Source organism: Carassius gibelio, chromosome A1 (genome assembly GCF_023724105.1).
Source record: "Carassius gibelio isolate Cgi1373 ecotype wild population from Czech Republic chromosome A1, carGib1.2-hapl.c, whole genome shotgun sequence".
Classification (NCBI taxonomy): Eukaryota; Metazoa; Chordata; class Actinopteri; order Cypriniformes; family Cyprinidae; genus Carassius; species Carassius gibelio.
The window spans coordinates 18148699-18164106 of NC_068371.1; the positions used below are offsets into that span (position 1 = coordinate 18148699).

Consider the following 15408-nt stretch of genomic DNA (forward strand, 5'->3'; position numbering starts at 1 on the left):
AGACACAAGTAGTTCACACGAAACTGTTTTAACATGAAGCCATATACTGAAGATGTTAAATTTCAAATGGGTTTAGGATACCTTAAATGGTGTGGCCATAGCGATTTATTAAAGTAACATAAAAAAATACAATAGTTATTTTACTATATCTTTAAAATGTTTAATTCCAACTATTCATAATTTTTTATATATGTAGAAGTCATCATTTGAAGGAAGCACAGTAAGTTTCATAGCTTTATCATTTTCAAGAGCCAGCATAAAATTAAAACTATCATAACTTATAAATCAAGCTGGCAATTCTTAATACCAATAATGGCCACCAGATGGAGCTATAGGATTACTTTTAAATAATTATTGTAGAAACAAGTATGATTTAAATCATTTATAGAAATCTTTCAAAGAAAAATAATATGTATTTTATGTATTTTACTGATAAAATGACCCTCACTTAATTAGAAAAACAAGCTGAAGTATTGTGAACCGTATATTAAGAATAATTCTTTATAGGCTTTATGGACAGATACGTTTTCAGAGACTCTTGAAGGATCAGCACCACATCCTCTTTTACCACTGTTTAAAGAATTTATCTTACAGAGGAGGTGCGAATGAATTTTGGATAGCTTGAATGGTTTGTCGTGGTGATTTTTTTTTTTAAATAACAGTAAAAAAGTAACCAGTAAATGTATTTTATTTTTTTAAAGTGCAGCTTATAAATGCTTCAAAAAAATGTACACATAGAAGACAAGTCATTTTGAGGAAATATGCATAGTTTCATGACTATACAACACTATATGGATGATAGAAAATTAAAAAACTATCATACATCTGATGTCACTCTGTCCCTCTGTCACTGTGGGTAATGTGTGTGTGTGTGTGTGTGTGTGTTAAATGAATTAGGTGTGAAACTATCAGGGAGCATTTAGTCTCCAGCGCCAACATTTTACAGAACTGACACTTTCCTGGAGTCTCAGAATTACAATGTGCCAGGTTCTGAGAGATCTAAGATTCCAAAAAATGATTGAATTAGAATACCATGAAGTATTGTGAAATACTATATATTAAGACTTTATATATAGGCTTTATGAACAGATTAGAGTGACTCGTGAAGGACCAGCAGCACCTCCTCTTGTCCGATGGTTTGAGGAATATATCTTCCAGAATCCAGGATTAAGATTTAGGAGCTCATTTTTATTCCACCTCCTTTCCTGAAAGTCTGTCTTGCAGAATTGACTAAAAATTAATCTTCACATTAATTCCTAATTATTTTGCAATTCTTTTTGTCAGTTCTTCTTGACCTGTTTTTTTCTTCTTCTTTTCTGACCTCATGACCCAGTCAGCATTTTTTGTACAATGGTCAAGTCTTAACTTATCCATTTCTGTATTGCATGTGTGTTTGATATTTATCATGGGTATTTCATAATTTTCGACTCTACAGTTTGAGTTAAAACTCTTTTTTTAGCGCATTTCATCTGTAAAAGAAAACATGCCTAATAATTCTGCACACATGAATATAAGGAGTTTTTCTCTTCCAGCTTTCCTGGACTATTGTATAGCACTCATAAATGATTAAATGAAAAATAATGGTAGTTATTAAGATTGATATGGTTTGGAATTGGTCAAATGTGCTTGGAAAAAAAATCACCATAAAACAATGTTTTAATGTTTAATTTTGGAATATGAACTGACATGAATGAATGTTATATAAATATTGTTCATATTAACATAATGTTTATAAATGAAATCTTATTGTAAAGTGTTACTAAAGTTAAATATACATTGTTCTGTGAATGTGATTTTAAAGTCTAGATGATTCGGATTAACCCTTTATCTGGCGTATCCTTTAAAACCTCACTGCCAGAGGGATATTGTGAATGCATGTGCCCGCTGGGCACAGTTTACCTGATGCCACCGGGGTGGCGATGGCATTGGTGGCTTGAGCCCGCCATCGCTGCTTGCAGCTATATTTATTATTATTATTTTTTTTTTCCAACGTCTCGGGGGCTTTTGGGGCTTAAAACGTGCTTAAAAAGTCTTGAAAATTGGCACACAGATTGGAACCTGCGGCCATTAGGGCCGGGCAGAGACTGATACACGGGCGTGGCACAGGGGCTCTACAGCGCCCCCTGGAATATGGAGGGCCATATATCATACATTCTTGCTCGTAGACGTATGAAACTCGGTACACATATAAATCTCATCAATCCAAACAACTTTTGTATTGCATATCATGGGCTCCGCCCAACAGGAAGTTGGCTATTTAGGGTTTAGTATTCAAATTTTTCGTCAAAGTTGTGGGGGCTTTTGGGGTCCTTAACATACTCAAAAACTCTTGAAAATTTGCGCACACTTTGGAATCTGTGGCCTTTAGGAGCCTGCAGAGGCTGGGACCCGGGCATGGCACAGGGGCTCTACGGCGCCCCCTGGAACACAGTCAGAAATGTTGATGTATAGCTCACACATACTTGCACATATTCATATGAAACTCAGTACACATATAGATCTCATCGTGCCGAACAACTTTCGTATTGCATGTCATAGGCTCCACCTAACAGGAAGTCAGCTATTTAGAGTTATGTAAAAAGCGCATGCTCTGGAATTTGAAATACTTGTCATAGGTTTTTTTCTCGATTGCCGCCAAACTCGGTCAACATGATCTCAAGACACTGGGGATGAAAAATTGCCAGGGGATTTTTCATATCTCGAACGGTTTGCTCGTGGCGAGGCGTTGAAATTATGGCGAGAAATTAGAAACAGGAAGTGTCTAATACCATCCACATACATTTCCTGATTTTAATCAAACTTCATCAGATTATTCGTTGTATGATGTCGATCGCATATATGTGACTATTAGGAGTCAAAGTTATAGCGCCACCAACTGGCAGAAGGAAGTGTGTCATTTTCAAAATGATTTGAATTCAGCATCTTATTATTACTCGATTTGCTTCAAACTTCATCAGAATAATGTTAAAACACAGCTGATATAAATCTGCAAGGGGGATATTGATATCTAAAAAATTGTTGCCGTGGCAACATGTCAAACTGGAATACTTCTCAGGTGATTTTGAGGCAAATAACATACTTAGAATTTCACAAAACTCTGAACACACATCAGTATTTCTGATAGGAACTTAAATTGTGAATGGATTTTGGATAGCTTGAATGGTTTTGCCGTGGTGATTTTTTTAAATGACCTTACAAAGGGAATCATTATTGTATTTTTAAATTGCAGCTTCCAAACACGTCAAAGAATTTTTTCATACAGATGAAAAAGTCATTCTGAGGAAATATGCATAGTTTCACGACTTTACAACACTGTATGGATAACAGAAAATTAAAAAAACTGTCAGACATCTCATCTCACTCTGTCCCTCTGTTTGAGTATATGTGCTTCAGACTTCCATTGTCTGACAGAAATAGCGCCCCTACAGGTTCAATTCCCGGACTTTTACTTTCACTTTTAAATCGGTTAAAAATACAAACAAATACTTAGATTTAATTCACACTGACAAGCTAAACCAACATATCTGATTATTACCGGTTCAGGGCTCATGGATAAATTATTTCTGGCCAGAGATACGTGAGAAATAGGAGAGATGAATCACCGCTGTGATCACGAGCGTCTGGAGTAAAGAGCTCAGAGAAAACGAATTTATTCCTGTTTTAAAGCTTTTAAAAATAAATTATTACAGCGATATCACACAATCAACCAATTAGAACACACCAAGAGCTAAATTAAGATGTTTTTGAACTGTTTGTGTGAAAATGAAATATTTGCAGCTGCCTATCTGAAATCACCGCCTCCGATCAGCGCGTACAGTGTCCAGCTCAAAACAAACGAATTTATTCTTGTTTAAGAGCTTTTTTAAATAAAATATTACCACAAATGCACACAATAAACCCATTGTAACACAACAAGAGCTAAATGCAGGTGTTTGTGACCTGTTTAAGTGTGCAAGACTATTTGAAAGCGCGACTGGCAGAATAACATATCTCTCGAGCTGCAGGATTCTGGCTTTCGTCGTACGAACGAACACATAACGGACAAGATTATTTCAAAACACATAATAGCTTGGCGACTATAAACGAAAACAGCCACGTGAACATAAACTGGATCTACTGGATTTGAATATTAAAGTGACCACATTTACCACTTGCTTCTGTCTTCAATTTTAATCTATATAAAAAAGGAAACTCATTCGACTTGGCTGCTTTTTTAATGTGTGCGTATTTATTTATTTATCTTTTTATACATTTTGTATAATTTCATAGTTTGTGTATTACAATTATAAAAACAAAAATAAAATTAGCCACTCACATAGAAATAGCTTAGGCCTTAACCTTTTTCTGACAGTTTTAGGGATTTTTAAAAATCCTAAAAAAACCTTATTTGTGCTGCAAATAATAATTTCAAACTCATTTGATACTGACCTATGACATCCTGTGACATTATATTTATTTTAATTTACATAATCTCATGGATGTAACAGTAAATCTGTTCAGCTCACAGATCAATTCTAAGCTGTAATACAAGCAGAACTTTCACAAATGCTTATGAGTCATTTAAGGATTTGATAACACTGTAAAATAATGTCTAATTTGTTAACATTAGCAAATTCATTGATAACACTTTATAATAACTGCACTCATTATTAAATAGTCAGTTCATGCTTTATAAAGCCTTGTCCCAATATTAATAGTCAGTAGTAAGCAGTTTATAAATACAGCTATAAATAGCTTGTCCTTGGTTTATAAGCACATTTATTAAAAATGAGAGTAAGTTATCTTCCAATGAAAAATAAAAGATAAAAATAAACAAACAACAACACAGATTGATACAGAACTCAGAAATTTTATTGTGGATTTATGATAAAACCTGCAAATGAATTCATACTCCTACTCATACTACTCCATACTCCTTTTTCAACATGATGCCAATATACTGAGATGTTAAATTGTGAATGGGTTTAGGATAGCTTAAATGGTGTTGCCATAGAGATTTATTAAAGTAACATAAAAAAATACAATAGTTATTTTACTATATCTTTACAATTTTTCATTCTAAATCTTCATAATTTTTTATATAAGTAGAAGTCCTCATTTGAAGGAAGCACAGTAAGTTTCATAGCTTTATCACTTTCAAGAGCCAGCATAAAATTTAAACTATCATAACTTATAAATCAAGCTTGCAATTCTTAGTACCTATAATGGCCACCAGAGGAAGCTATAGGATTACTTTTAAATAATTATTGTAGAAACGAGTATGATTTAAATCATTTATAGAAATCTTTCAAAAAAAATGAATTGTATATATTTTACTGATAAAATGACCCTCACTTAATTAGAATAACAAGCTGAAGTATTTTGAACTGTATATTAAGAATAATTCTTTATAGGCTTTATGGACAGATACGTTTTGAGTGACTCTTGAAGGATCAGCACCACATCCTCTTTTACCACTGTTTAAAGAATTAATCTTACAGAATAGGTGTGAATGAATTTTGGATAGCTTGAATGGTTTTGCTGTGATGTTTTTTGAAATAATAGTAAAAAAGGAACCAGTAAATGTCTTTTTATTTTTTTAAAGTGCAGCTTCTAAACACTTTAAAAAAAAAAATGTACACATAGAAGACCAGTCATTCTGAGGCATATTTCCTCAGAATGACTGGTCTCATGACCATAGTTTCATGACTATACAACACTATATGGATGATAGAAAATTAAAAAAAAAACTATCATACATCTGATGTCACTCAGTCCCACTGTCACTGTGGGTAATGTGTGTGTGTGTGTGTGTTAAGTGAATTAGGTGTGAAACTATCAGGGTGCATTTAGTCTCCAGCGCCAACATTTTACAGAACTGCCACTTTCCTGGAGTCTCCAGAATTACTCGGTGTCGGACTCTGAGAGACTTAAGATTCCAAAAAATGATTTAATTAGAATACCATGAAGTATTGTGAAATACTATATATTAAGTCTTTATATATAGGCTTTATGCACAGATTAGAGTGACTCGTGAAGGACCAGCACCACCTCCTCTTGTTCGATGGTTTGAGGAATATATCTTCCAGAATCCAGGATTAAGATTTAGGAGCTCATTTTTATTCCACCTCCTTTCCTGAAAAGTCTGTCTTGCAGAATTGACTAAAAATTAATCTTCACATTAATTACTAATTATTTTGCAATTCTTTTTGTCAGTTCTTCTTGACCTGCTTTTTTCTTCTTCTTTTCTGACCTCATGACCCAGTCAGTATTTTTTGTACAATGGTCAAGTCTTAACTTATCCATTTCTGTATTGCATTTGTGTTTGATATTTCTCATGGGTATTTCATAATTTTCGACCTTACAGTTTGAGTTAAAAGTCTATTTTAGCGCATTTCATCTGTAAAAGAAAACATGCCTAATAATTCTGCACACATGAATATAAGGAGTTTTTCTCTTCCAGCTTTCCTGGACTATTGTATAGCACTCATAAATGATTAAATAAAAAATAATGGTAGTTATTAAGATTTATATGGTTTGGAATTGGTAAAATGTACTTGGAAAAAAATCACAATAAAACAATGTTTTCATGTTTAAGTTTGGAATATTAACTGACATGAATGAATGCTATATAAATATTGTTCATGTTAACATAATGTTTATAAATGAAATCTTATTGTACAGTGTTACTAATATATATATTGTTCTGTAAATGTGATTTTAAAGTCTAGATGATTCGGATTAACCCTTTAACTGCCGTATCCTTTAAAACTCACTGCCAGAGGGATATTGTGAATGCATGTGCCCGCTGGGCACAGTTTACCTGATGCCACCGGGGTGGCGATGGCATTGGTGGCTTGAGCCCGCCATCGCTGCTTGCAGCTATATTTATTATTATTTTTCTTCAAGGTTTCGGGGGCTTTTGGGGCCCTTAACATGCTTAAAAAGTCTTGAAAATTGGCACACACATTGGAACCTGCGGCCATTAGGGCCGGGAAGAGAATGATACACGGGCGTGGCACAGGGGCACTACAGCGCCCCCTGGAATACTGAGGGCCATATATCATACATACTTGCATGTAGACGCACGAAACTCGGTACACATGTAGATCTCATCAAACCAAACAACTTTCGTACTGCATGTCATAGGCTCCGCCCAACAGGAAGTTGGCTATTTAGGGTTTAGTATTCATATTTGTCGTCAAAGTTGTTGGGGCTTTTGGGGTGCTTAACATACTCAAAAACTCTTGAAAATTTGTGGACACTTTGGAATCTTTGGTCTTAAGGAGCCTGCAGAGGCTGGGACCCGGGCGTGGTACAGGGGCTCTACGGCGCCCCCTGGAACACAGTCATAAATGTTGATGTATAGCTCACACATACTTGCACGTATTAATATGAAACTCAGTACACATATAGATCTCATTGTGCCGAACAACTTGAGTATTGCATGTTATAGGCTCCGCCCAACAGGAAGTCAGCTATTTAGAGTTATGTAAAAAGCGCATGCTCTGGAATTTGATATACTTGTCATAGGTTTTTTACCCAATTGCCACCAAACTCGGTCAACATGATCTCAAGACATTGGGGATGAAAAATTGCCAGGGGATTTTTGATATCTCGAACGGTTTGCTCGTGGCGAGGCGTTGAAATTATGGCGAGAAATGAGAAACAGGAAGTGTCTAATACCATCCACATTCATTTCCTGATTTCAATCAAACTTCATCAGATTATTCATTGTATGATGTCGATTGCATATATGTGACTATTAGGAGTCAAAGTTATAGCGCCACCAACTGGCAGCAGGAAGTGTGTCATTTTCAAAATGCTTTGAATTCAGCATCTTATTTTTACTCGATTTGCTTCAAACTTCATCAGAATAATGTTAAAATACAGCCGATATGAATCTGCTGGGGGGATATTGATATATAAAAATATTGTTGCCGTGGCAACATGTCAAACTGGAATACTTCTCAGGTGATTTTGAGGCATATAACATGCTTAGAATTTCATCCAACTCAGAACACATATCAGTATTTATGATAACTAGACACTGGCAAAAGTTCATAAGAGGGCGTGGAAGAGGCACTCTATAGCGCCACCTTTTGTCAAAAGTGGGGGGGTTAGTTTTAGCTGCAGACACCAAACTCGGTACATAAATTCTTCTTATCAAGACGGACAACTTTCTAATTCACAGTCATCAGCTACGACCAACAGGAAGTCGGCTATTTTGATTTGAATGTGGATTTGTTTTACATTTAGCTGTGAATTAATGCATACTGCTCAGCGGAGAGTAACACTATACACACCAAACTTTGTCTACATGATGCAAAAACATTGAGGAACTTAAATTGTGAATGGGTTTTGGATAGCTTGGATGGTTTTGTCGTGGTGATTTTTTTAAATGACAGTAAAAAGGGAATTATTAATTGTCCTGCATTTTTTAACTCCAAACACTTCAAAACCTTTTTTCATACAGAAAAAAAAGTCATTCGGAGTAAATATGGATAGTTTCACGACTTAACAACACTGTATGGGTAAAAGAAAATTAAAAAACTGTCAGACATCTCATCTCACTCTGTCCCTCTGTTTGAGTATTATGTGCTTAGACTTACATTGTCTGAGAGAAATAGCGCCCCTACAGGTGCAATTCCTGAAAGGGAAATTCGACTGAAAGGGAGGAGACTCTCTTTTAGTTTCACTTTTAAATCGGTTAAAATACAAATAAACACTTAGATTTAATTCACACTGACAAGCTAAACCAACATATATGATTATTACAGGGTCAGGACTCATTAATAATGGATGTGTGGTCAGTGATACGTGAGAAACACGAGAGATTAATCAACGCTCTGAGCAGGTGGAATGATGAGCTCAGAAAAAAACGTGTTTATTCTTGTTTTATAGCTTTTAAAATTAAAATATTAAAGCGATATCACACAATTCACCAATTAGAACACACCAAGAGCTAAATTCAGATGTTTTTGAACTGTTTGTGTGAAAATGAAATATTCGCGGCTGCCTATCTGAAATCACTGCCTCCAATCAGCGCGTACAGTGTCACTAGTTCAAAACTAACGAATTTATTCTTGTTTAAGAGCTTTTTAAAATAAATTATTGCCATACATGCACACAATACACCCATTATAACACAACACGAGCTAAATACAGGTGTTTGTGACCCGTTTAAGTGTGCAAGACTGTTTGAAAGTGCGACTTGTAGAATAACATATCTTGAGCTGCAGGATTCTGCCTTTCGTCGTAAGAACGAATACATCACGGACAAGATTATTTCAAAATACATAATAGCTTGGCTAATATAAACGAAAACAGCCACGTGAATATAAACTTTTGAGAAATAAATCTGAAGTGGATCTACTGGGTTTGAATATTAAGTGACCGCATTTACCTGCTTCTGTCTTCAATTTTAATCTATATATATATATATAAAAGGAAACTCATTCGTCTTGGCTGCTTTTTTTAAATGTCTGTGCGTATTTATTTATTTACTTTTTTATACATTTTGTATAATTTCATAGTTTATGTATTATAATTATTAAAAAATAAATACATTTAGCCACTTACATAGAAATATCTTAGGCCTTATCCTTTTCTGACAGTTTTAGGGATTTTTAAAAATCCTAAAAAACCTTATTTGTGCTGCAAATAATAATTTCAAACTCATTTGATACTGACCTCTGACATCCTGTGACATGCTATTTATTTGAATTTACATAATCTCATGGATGTTACAGTAAATCTGTTCAGCTCACAGATCAAGACTAAGCTGTAATGCAAGCAGAACTTTCACAAATGCTTATAGGTTAATAAAATCATTGTAAAAAAAAAACTTATAAATCATTTAAGGATTTGATAACACTGTAAAATAATGTCTAATTTGTTAACATTAGTAAATGCATTGGTAACACTTTATAATAACTGCACTCATTAGTAAATAGTCAGTTTATGCTTTATAAAGCCTTGTCTTAACATTAATAGTCAATACTAAGCAGTTTATATATACAGCTATAAATAGCTTGTTCTTGGTTTATAAGCACATCTATTACAAAGGAAAGGGTCAGTTATCTTCCTAAGAAAAATTAAAATAAACAAACAACAACACAGATTGATACAGAAATCAAAAATATTTATTTCAATATGCAATAAAAGTAAACTGTACACTTGAATTACATATATATATATATATATATAGTAGGAGACACATTGGGGATGGTAAAGGTTTTGTCCACTTGGTGGTGCTGTGGTTATGTTTAATTATATTATATATATATATATATATATATATATATATATATATATATATATATATATAAGAGTTCAGATGCAAAAGCCTCTAAGTGTCATCTGAAATTTTCATCTAAAATTAGGATTTTTATCAGGCTCCTATATTTATATTCAGTTATTTCACTTTACTAGCCTGGAAAAGGACCTGCACATCACAATTAAAGTAAAATGACTCAACCTAAGCATAGGACCTTGATAAAAATCCTAATATATATATATGCACATATATATGAAATATAAACATGCGCAATTATACAAAAATCACTTTTTAAAAACTACAACAAAAAAATTGTTTGGAATACAACAAGCATTTTCCGGGATTTGTGATATCACAAATATAGACGAATGGGATGTGAATTGGTTGAGCTGCACTAGAGAAGGCAACGAGTGTGATATACACGTAGTTGACCATGAAGACTGGAAGAGAGAAAAATAACTATAAAGGCACTTTTCCTTTACTGATAAAATGAGCCAAAAAAAGACATTTCACTCAGACTGAAAAAAACTCAAAATTATTAGATCCTCATGAGAAATATTCAAAATTAGATCACTACAGTAATTACAAAGTAAAGACATGACCACTGGACAGCAAAATGCTTACTGGGTCAGAAGGGTCAGAAAGAAAAAAAACAGGTGGAGAAGAACAGAAACACCTAAACTGCAAAATAATTAAAGTGAAGAATTAGGTGTGACACTATAATGGAGCATTTAGCATTGAGAAATAAATCTGAAGTGGATCTACTGGATTTACATATTAAGTGACCGCATATACCAGCTGGTTCTGTCTTCAATTTTAATCTATATAAAAAATTAAACTCATTCATCTTGGCTGCTTTTTTAATGTGTGTACGAATTTATTTATTATTTTGCTCTAACAAGACTTAATCTATATTTAATTAAATCAATTACATTTTATTTTACATTTGATTTTTCCATTTCTGCATCTAAACGCCTAAAAACCTAAAACATGCTCTATTATACTATTGTTAGCAATTTCTTTATCGTCCAATTTATCTGGTGTACACGCTTTTATTTTCATAATAAACTCGTTTGTTAGATTATACACAGTTATAGTGGTCTATAATAAATATTGACAGGTTTTATTCAAGCTGTTTAGAATGATTGCCGTAGGCTAATTTTTTAAAATGTAAATCCGAAACAAACAAAAAAAATTACATAAATAAAAAACATTGGAAAAGAATAACTTGTACTTTTTTATACATTTTGTATAGTTTCATAGTTTATGCATTATAGTTATAAAAACAAACAAATTTAGCCACTCACATAGAAATCTTAGGCCTTATCCTTTTCTGACAGTTTTAGGGATTTTTAAAAATCCTAAAAAACCTTATTTGTGCTGCAAATAATAATTTCAAACTAATTTGATACTGACCTCTGACATCCTGTGACATGATATTTATTTGAATTTACATAATCTCATGGATGTAACAGTAAATCTGTTCAGCTCACAGATCAAGACTAAGCTGTAATGCAAGCAGAACTTTCAGAAATGCTTGTAGGTCAATAAAATCATTACAAAACACTTACAAATCATTTAAGGGATTTGATAACACTGTAAAATAATATTTAATTTGTTAACCTTAGCAAATGCATTGATAACACTTTATAATAACTGGACTCATTAGTAAATAGTAAGTTCATGCTTCATAAAGCCTTGTCCCAATATTAATAGTCAGTAGTAAGCAGTTTATAAATACAGCTATAAATAGCTTGTTCTTGGTTTATAAGCACATTTATTAAAAAGGAGAGTAAAGGGTCAGTTATCTTCCTATGAAAAAAAAATAAAAAAAATAAACAAACAACAACACAGATTGATACAGAACTCAGAAATGTTATTGTGGATTTATGATAAACTCAGCCTGTAAATGAATTCATACTCCTCCAAGAAGACACAAGTAGTTCACACCAAACTTTTTTAACATGAAGCCAATATACTGAAGATGTAAAATTTCGAATGGGTTTAGGATACCTTAAATGGTGTGGCCATAGCGATTTATTAAAGTAACATAAAAAAATACAATAGTTATTTTACTATATCTTTAAAAAAATTTATTCCAACTCTTCATAATTTTTTATATACGTAGAAGTCATCATTTGAAGGAAGCACAGTAAGTTTCATAGCTTTATCATTTTCAAGAGCCAGCATAAAATTAAAACTATCATAACATATAAATCAAGCTTGCAATTCTTAGTACCAATAATGGCCACCAGATGGAGCTATAGGACTACTTTTAAATAATTATTGTAGAAACAAGTATGATTTAAATCATTTATAGAAATCTTTCAAAGAAAAATAATATTAATTTTATGTATTTTACTGATAAAATGACCCTCACTTAATTAGAATACCAAGCTGAAGTATTGTGAACTGTATATTAAGAATAATTCTTTAAAGGCTTTATGGACAGATACGTTTCGAGTGACTCTTGAAGGATCAGCACCACATCCTCTTTTACCACTGTTTAAAGAATGTATCTTACAGTACAGGTGCGGATGAATTTTGAATGGCTTGAATGGTTTTGTCGTGGTGATTTTTTGAAATAACAGTAAAAAGTAACCAGTAAATGTGTTTTATTTTTTTAAGTGCAGCTTCTAAACGCTTCAAAAAAATGTACACATAGAAGACAAGTCATGCTGAGGAAATATGCATAGTTTCATGACTATACAACACTATATGGATGAGAGAAAATTAAAAAACTACCATACATCTGATGTCACTCTGTCCCTCTGTCACTGTGGGTAATGTGTGTGTGTGTGTGTTTGTGTGTTAAGTGTTTGTGTGTTAAGTGTGTGTGTGTTAAGTGTGTGTGCTGAGTTTGTGTGAATGTGTGAGAGAGGCGATGGGCTTGGTGTCAGAGAGAGAGAGAGAGAGAGAGAGAGAGGGAGGGAGACTTAATCATCTCTTTAATCACCAGCAGAAAAAAAATAAGCAATTTTGTGTTGTTGTTGTTTTTTCATCATTACAGCTTAAGAAATATCTTAGGCCTCAACATCAACTGTTGCTGCTTTATATAGCCTTCTCCCAAAATTAATAGTCATTAGTAAGCATTTTATAAATACAGCTATAATTAAATTGTTCATGGTTTATATGCACATTTATTTTGAGGAGATTAAAGGCTGTAATCTAACTAAAAAAAAAATAATAATAATAAAAAAATAAACAAACACAGAACTCAGAAACATTTATTTCAAGATGCAATAAAAGAAAACTGTACACTATATATATATATATATATATATATATACAATTGCATAAGTTTATATTAAATTTTTATCAAGTGTACAGCTAATAATAATAATAATAATAATAATAATAATAATAATAATAATAATAATAATAATAATAATAATGCATTTTACTTAAGGCGCCTTTCAAACCACTCAAGGTCACCGTACAACAAGTAACAACAGTAACAATATTAAAACAAAAAATAACAGCAAATAACAATGTCAGTAAAAAACCGCAATAATATTAGAATAGCACAACATATTGTGGAATACTATATTAAGACTTTATATATAGGCTTTATGAACAGATAGGTTTTGAGAGATTCTTGAAGTACTAGCATCACCTCCTCTTGTACGACGGTTTGAGGAATATATCTTCCAGATAGTACCGCCGCTCCCTATATGCAGAATACGCAGTCTTCGTAGGGCACCAACTCCCAGAGGGGGCACCATCCCAGTAGCTCAAAAAAAATAAAACATGCGCCATTCTCCCATCCGCGCTCGCGCTCGCGACCGCTCGGACATTTGCGGATGAATGTTCGTAATTGATGGATGGACATCTATGCCCGGGTAAAAGACATCAGCAATCCGGCACAGAGAAAAGAAAAATAAAGTAAAAAACAAAACAAAAACAGGCATAAATTTGGCTTGACATTGGACATTCGAGAGTCTCAAATTTAGGGACCTTCTCTAAAGTTACATGTGATATTGTTATACACTTTTCTAACATCAGTAGCATTTGAAGAGAATTACTTACAGTCATAAAAACAACTGTAATTGTTCATCTACGTGACAGCTATAATGCACAATTAAATTGAATGTTTGATATTTATTAAAACAAACTGTAAGTCATATATAAATTATGCTACTTTTTCACATGGACTCAATAGCATTTGAGGAGAAAGACTTGCAGTCATAAAACAATTTTAATGTGTTAATTTAGGTGTCAGCTACAATGCACACCTTATACATTTATATATATCAAAATAAAAGTGTTACTAAAGCTATATATATATTGTTCTGTGTATGTGATTTCAAAGTCTAGATGGGTCGGATTAACCCTTTAACTGCCGTATCCCTTAAAACTTGATTGCCAGAGGGTTACTGTAAATGCTTATGCCCGCTGGGCACAGTTTTCCCGATGCCACCGGGGTGGCATTGCACTGACGGCTTGAGCCCGCCATCGCTGCTTGCAGCTATATTTATTATTATTATTTTTTTTCTAACGTTACGGGGGCTTTTGGGGCCCTTAACATGCTTAAAAAGTCTTGAAAATTGGCACACACATTGGAACCTGCGGCCATTAGGGCCGGGCAGAGACTGATACACGGGCGTGGCACAGGGGCTCTACAGCGCCCCCTGGAATATGGAGGGCCATATATCATACATACTTGTACGTAGACACACGAAACTCGGTACACATATAGAACTCATCAATACAAACAACTTTTGTATTGCATATCATAGGCTCTGCCCAACAGGAAGTTGGCTATTTAGGGTTTATTATTCATATTTGTCGTCAAAGTTGTGGGGGCTTTTGGAGTCCTTAACATACTCAAAAACTCTTGAAAATTTGCACACACTTTGGGATCTGTGGCCTTTAGGAGCCTGCAGAGGCTGGGACCCGGGCGTGGCACAGGGGCTCTACGGCGCCCCCTGGAACACAGTCATAAATGTTGATGTATAGCTCACACATACTTGCACGTATTAATATGAAACTCAGTACACATATAGATCTCATCGTGCCGAACAACTTGCATATTGCATGTCATAGGCTCCGCCCAACAGGAAGTCAGCTATTTAGAGTTATGTAAAAAGCGCATGCTCTTTTTTTTTATATACTTGTCATAGGTTTTTTACTTGATTGCCACCAAACTC

General features: G+C 33.7%; 1 long non-coding RNA gene across 1 annotated transcript; it reads right to left on the reverse strand.

Moving 5' to 3' along the window:
• Positions 1–1195: 1195 nt before the first annotated feature.
• On the reverse strand, positions 1196–14974 carry LOC128015697 (uncharacterized). Its single transcript, XR_008183992.1, has 3 exons — positions 14825–14974; positions 6207–6955; positions 1196–1295 (listed from the first exon to the last, which is right to left on the reverse strand). It is a non-coding gene; the product is annotated as an uncharacterized LOC128015697 (long non-coding RNA).
• Between the last annotated feature and the right edge of the window lie 434 nt (positions 14975–15408).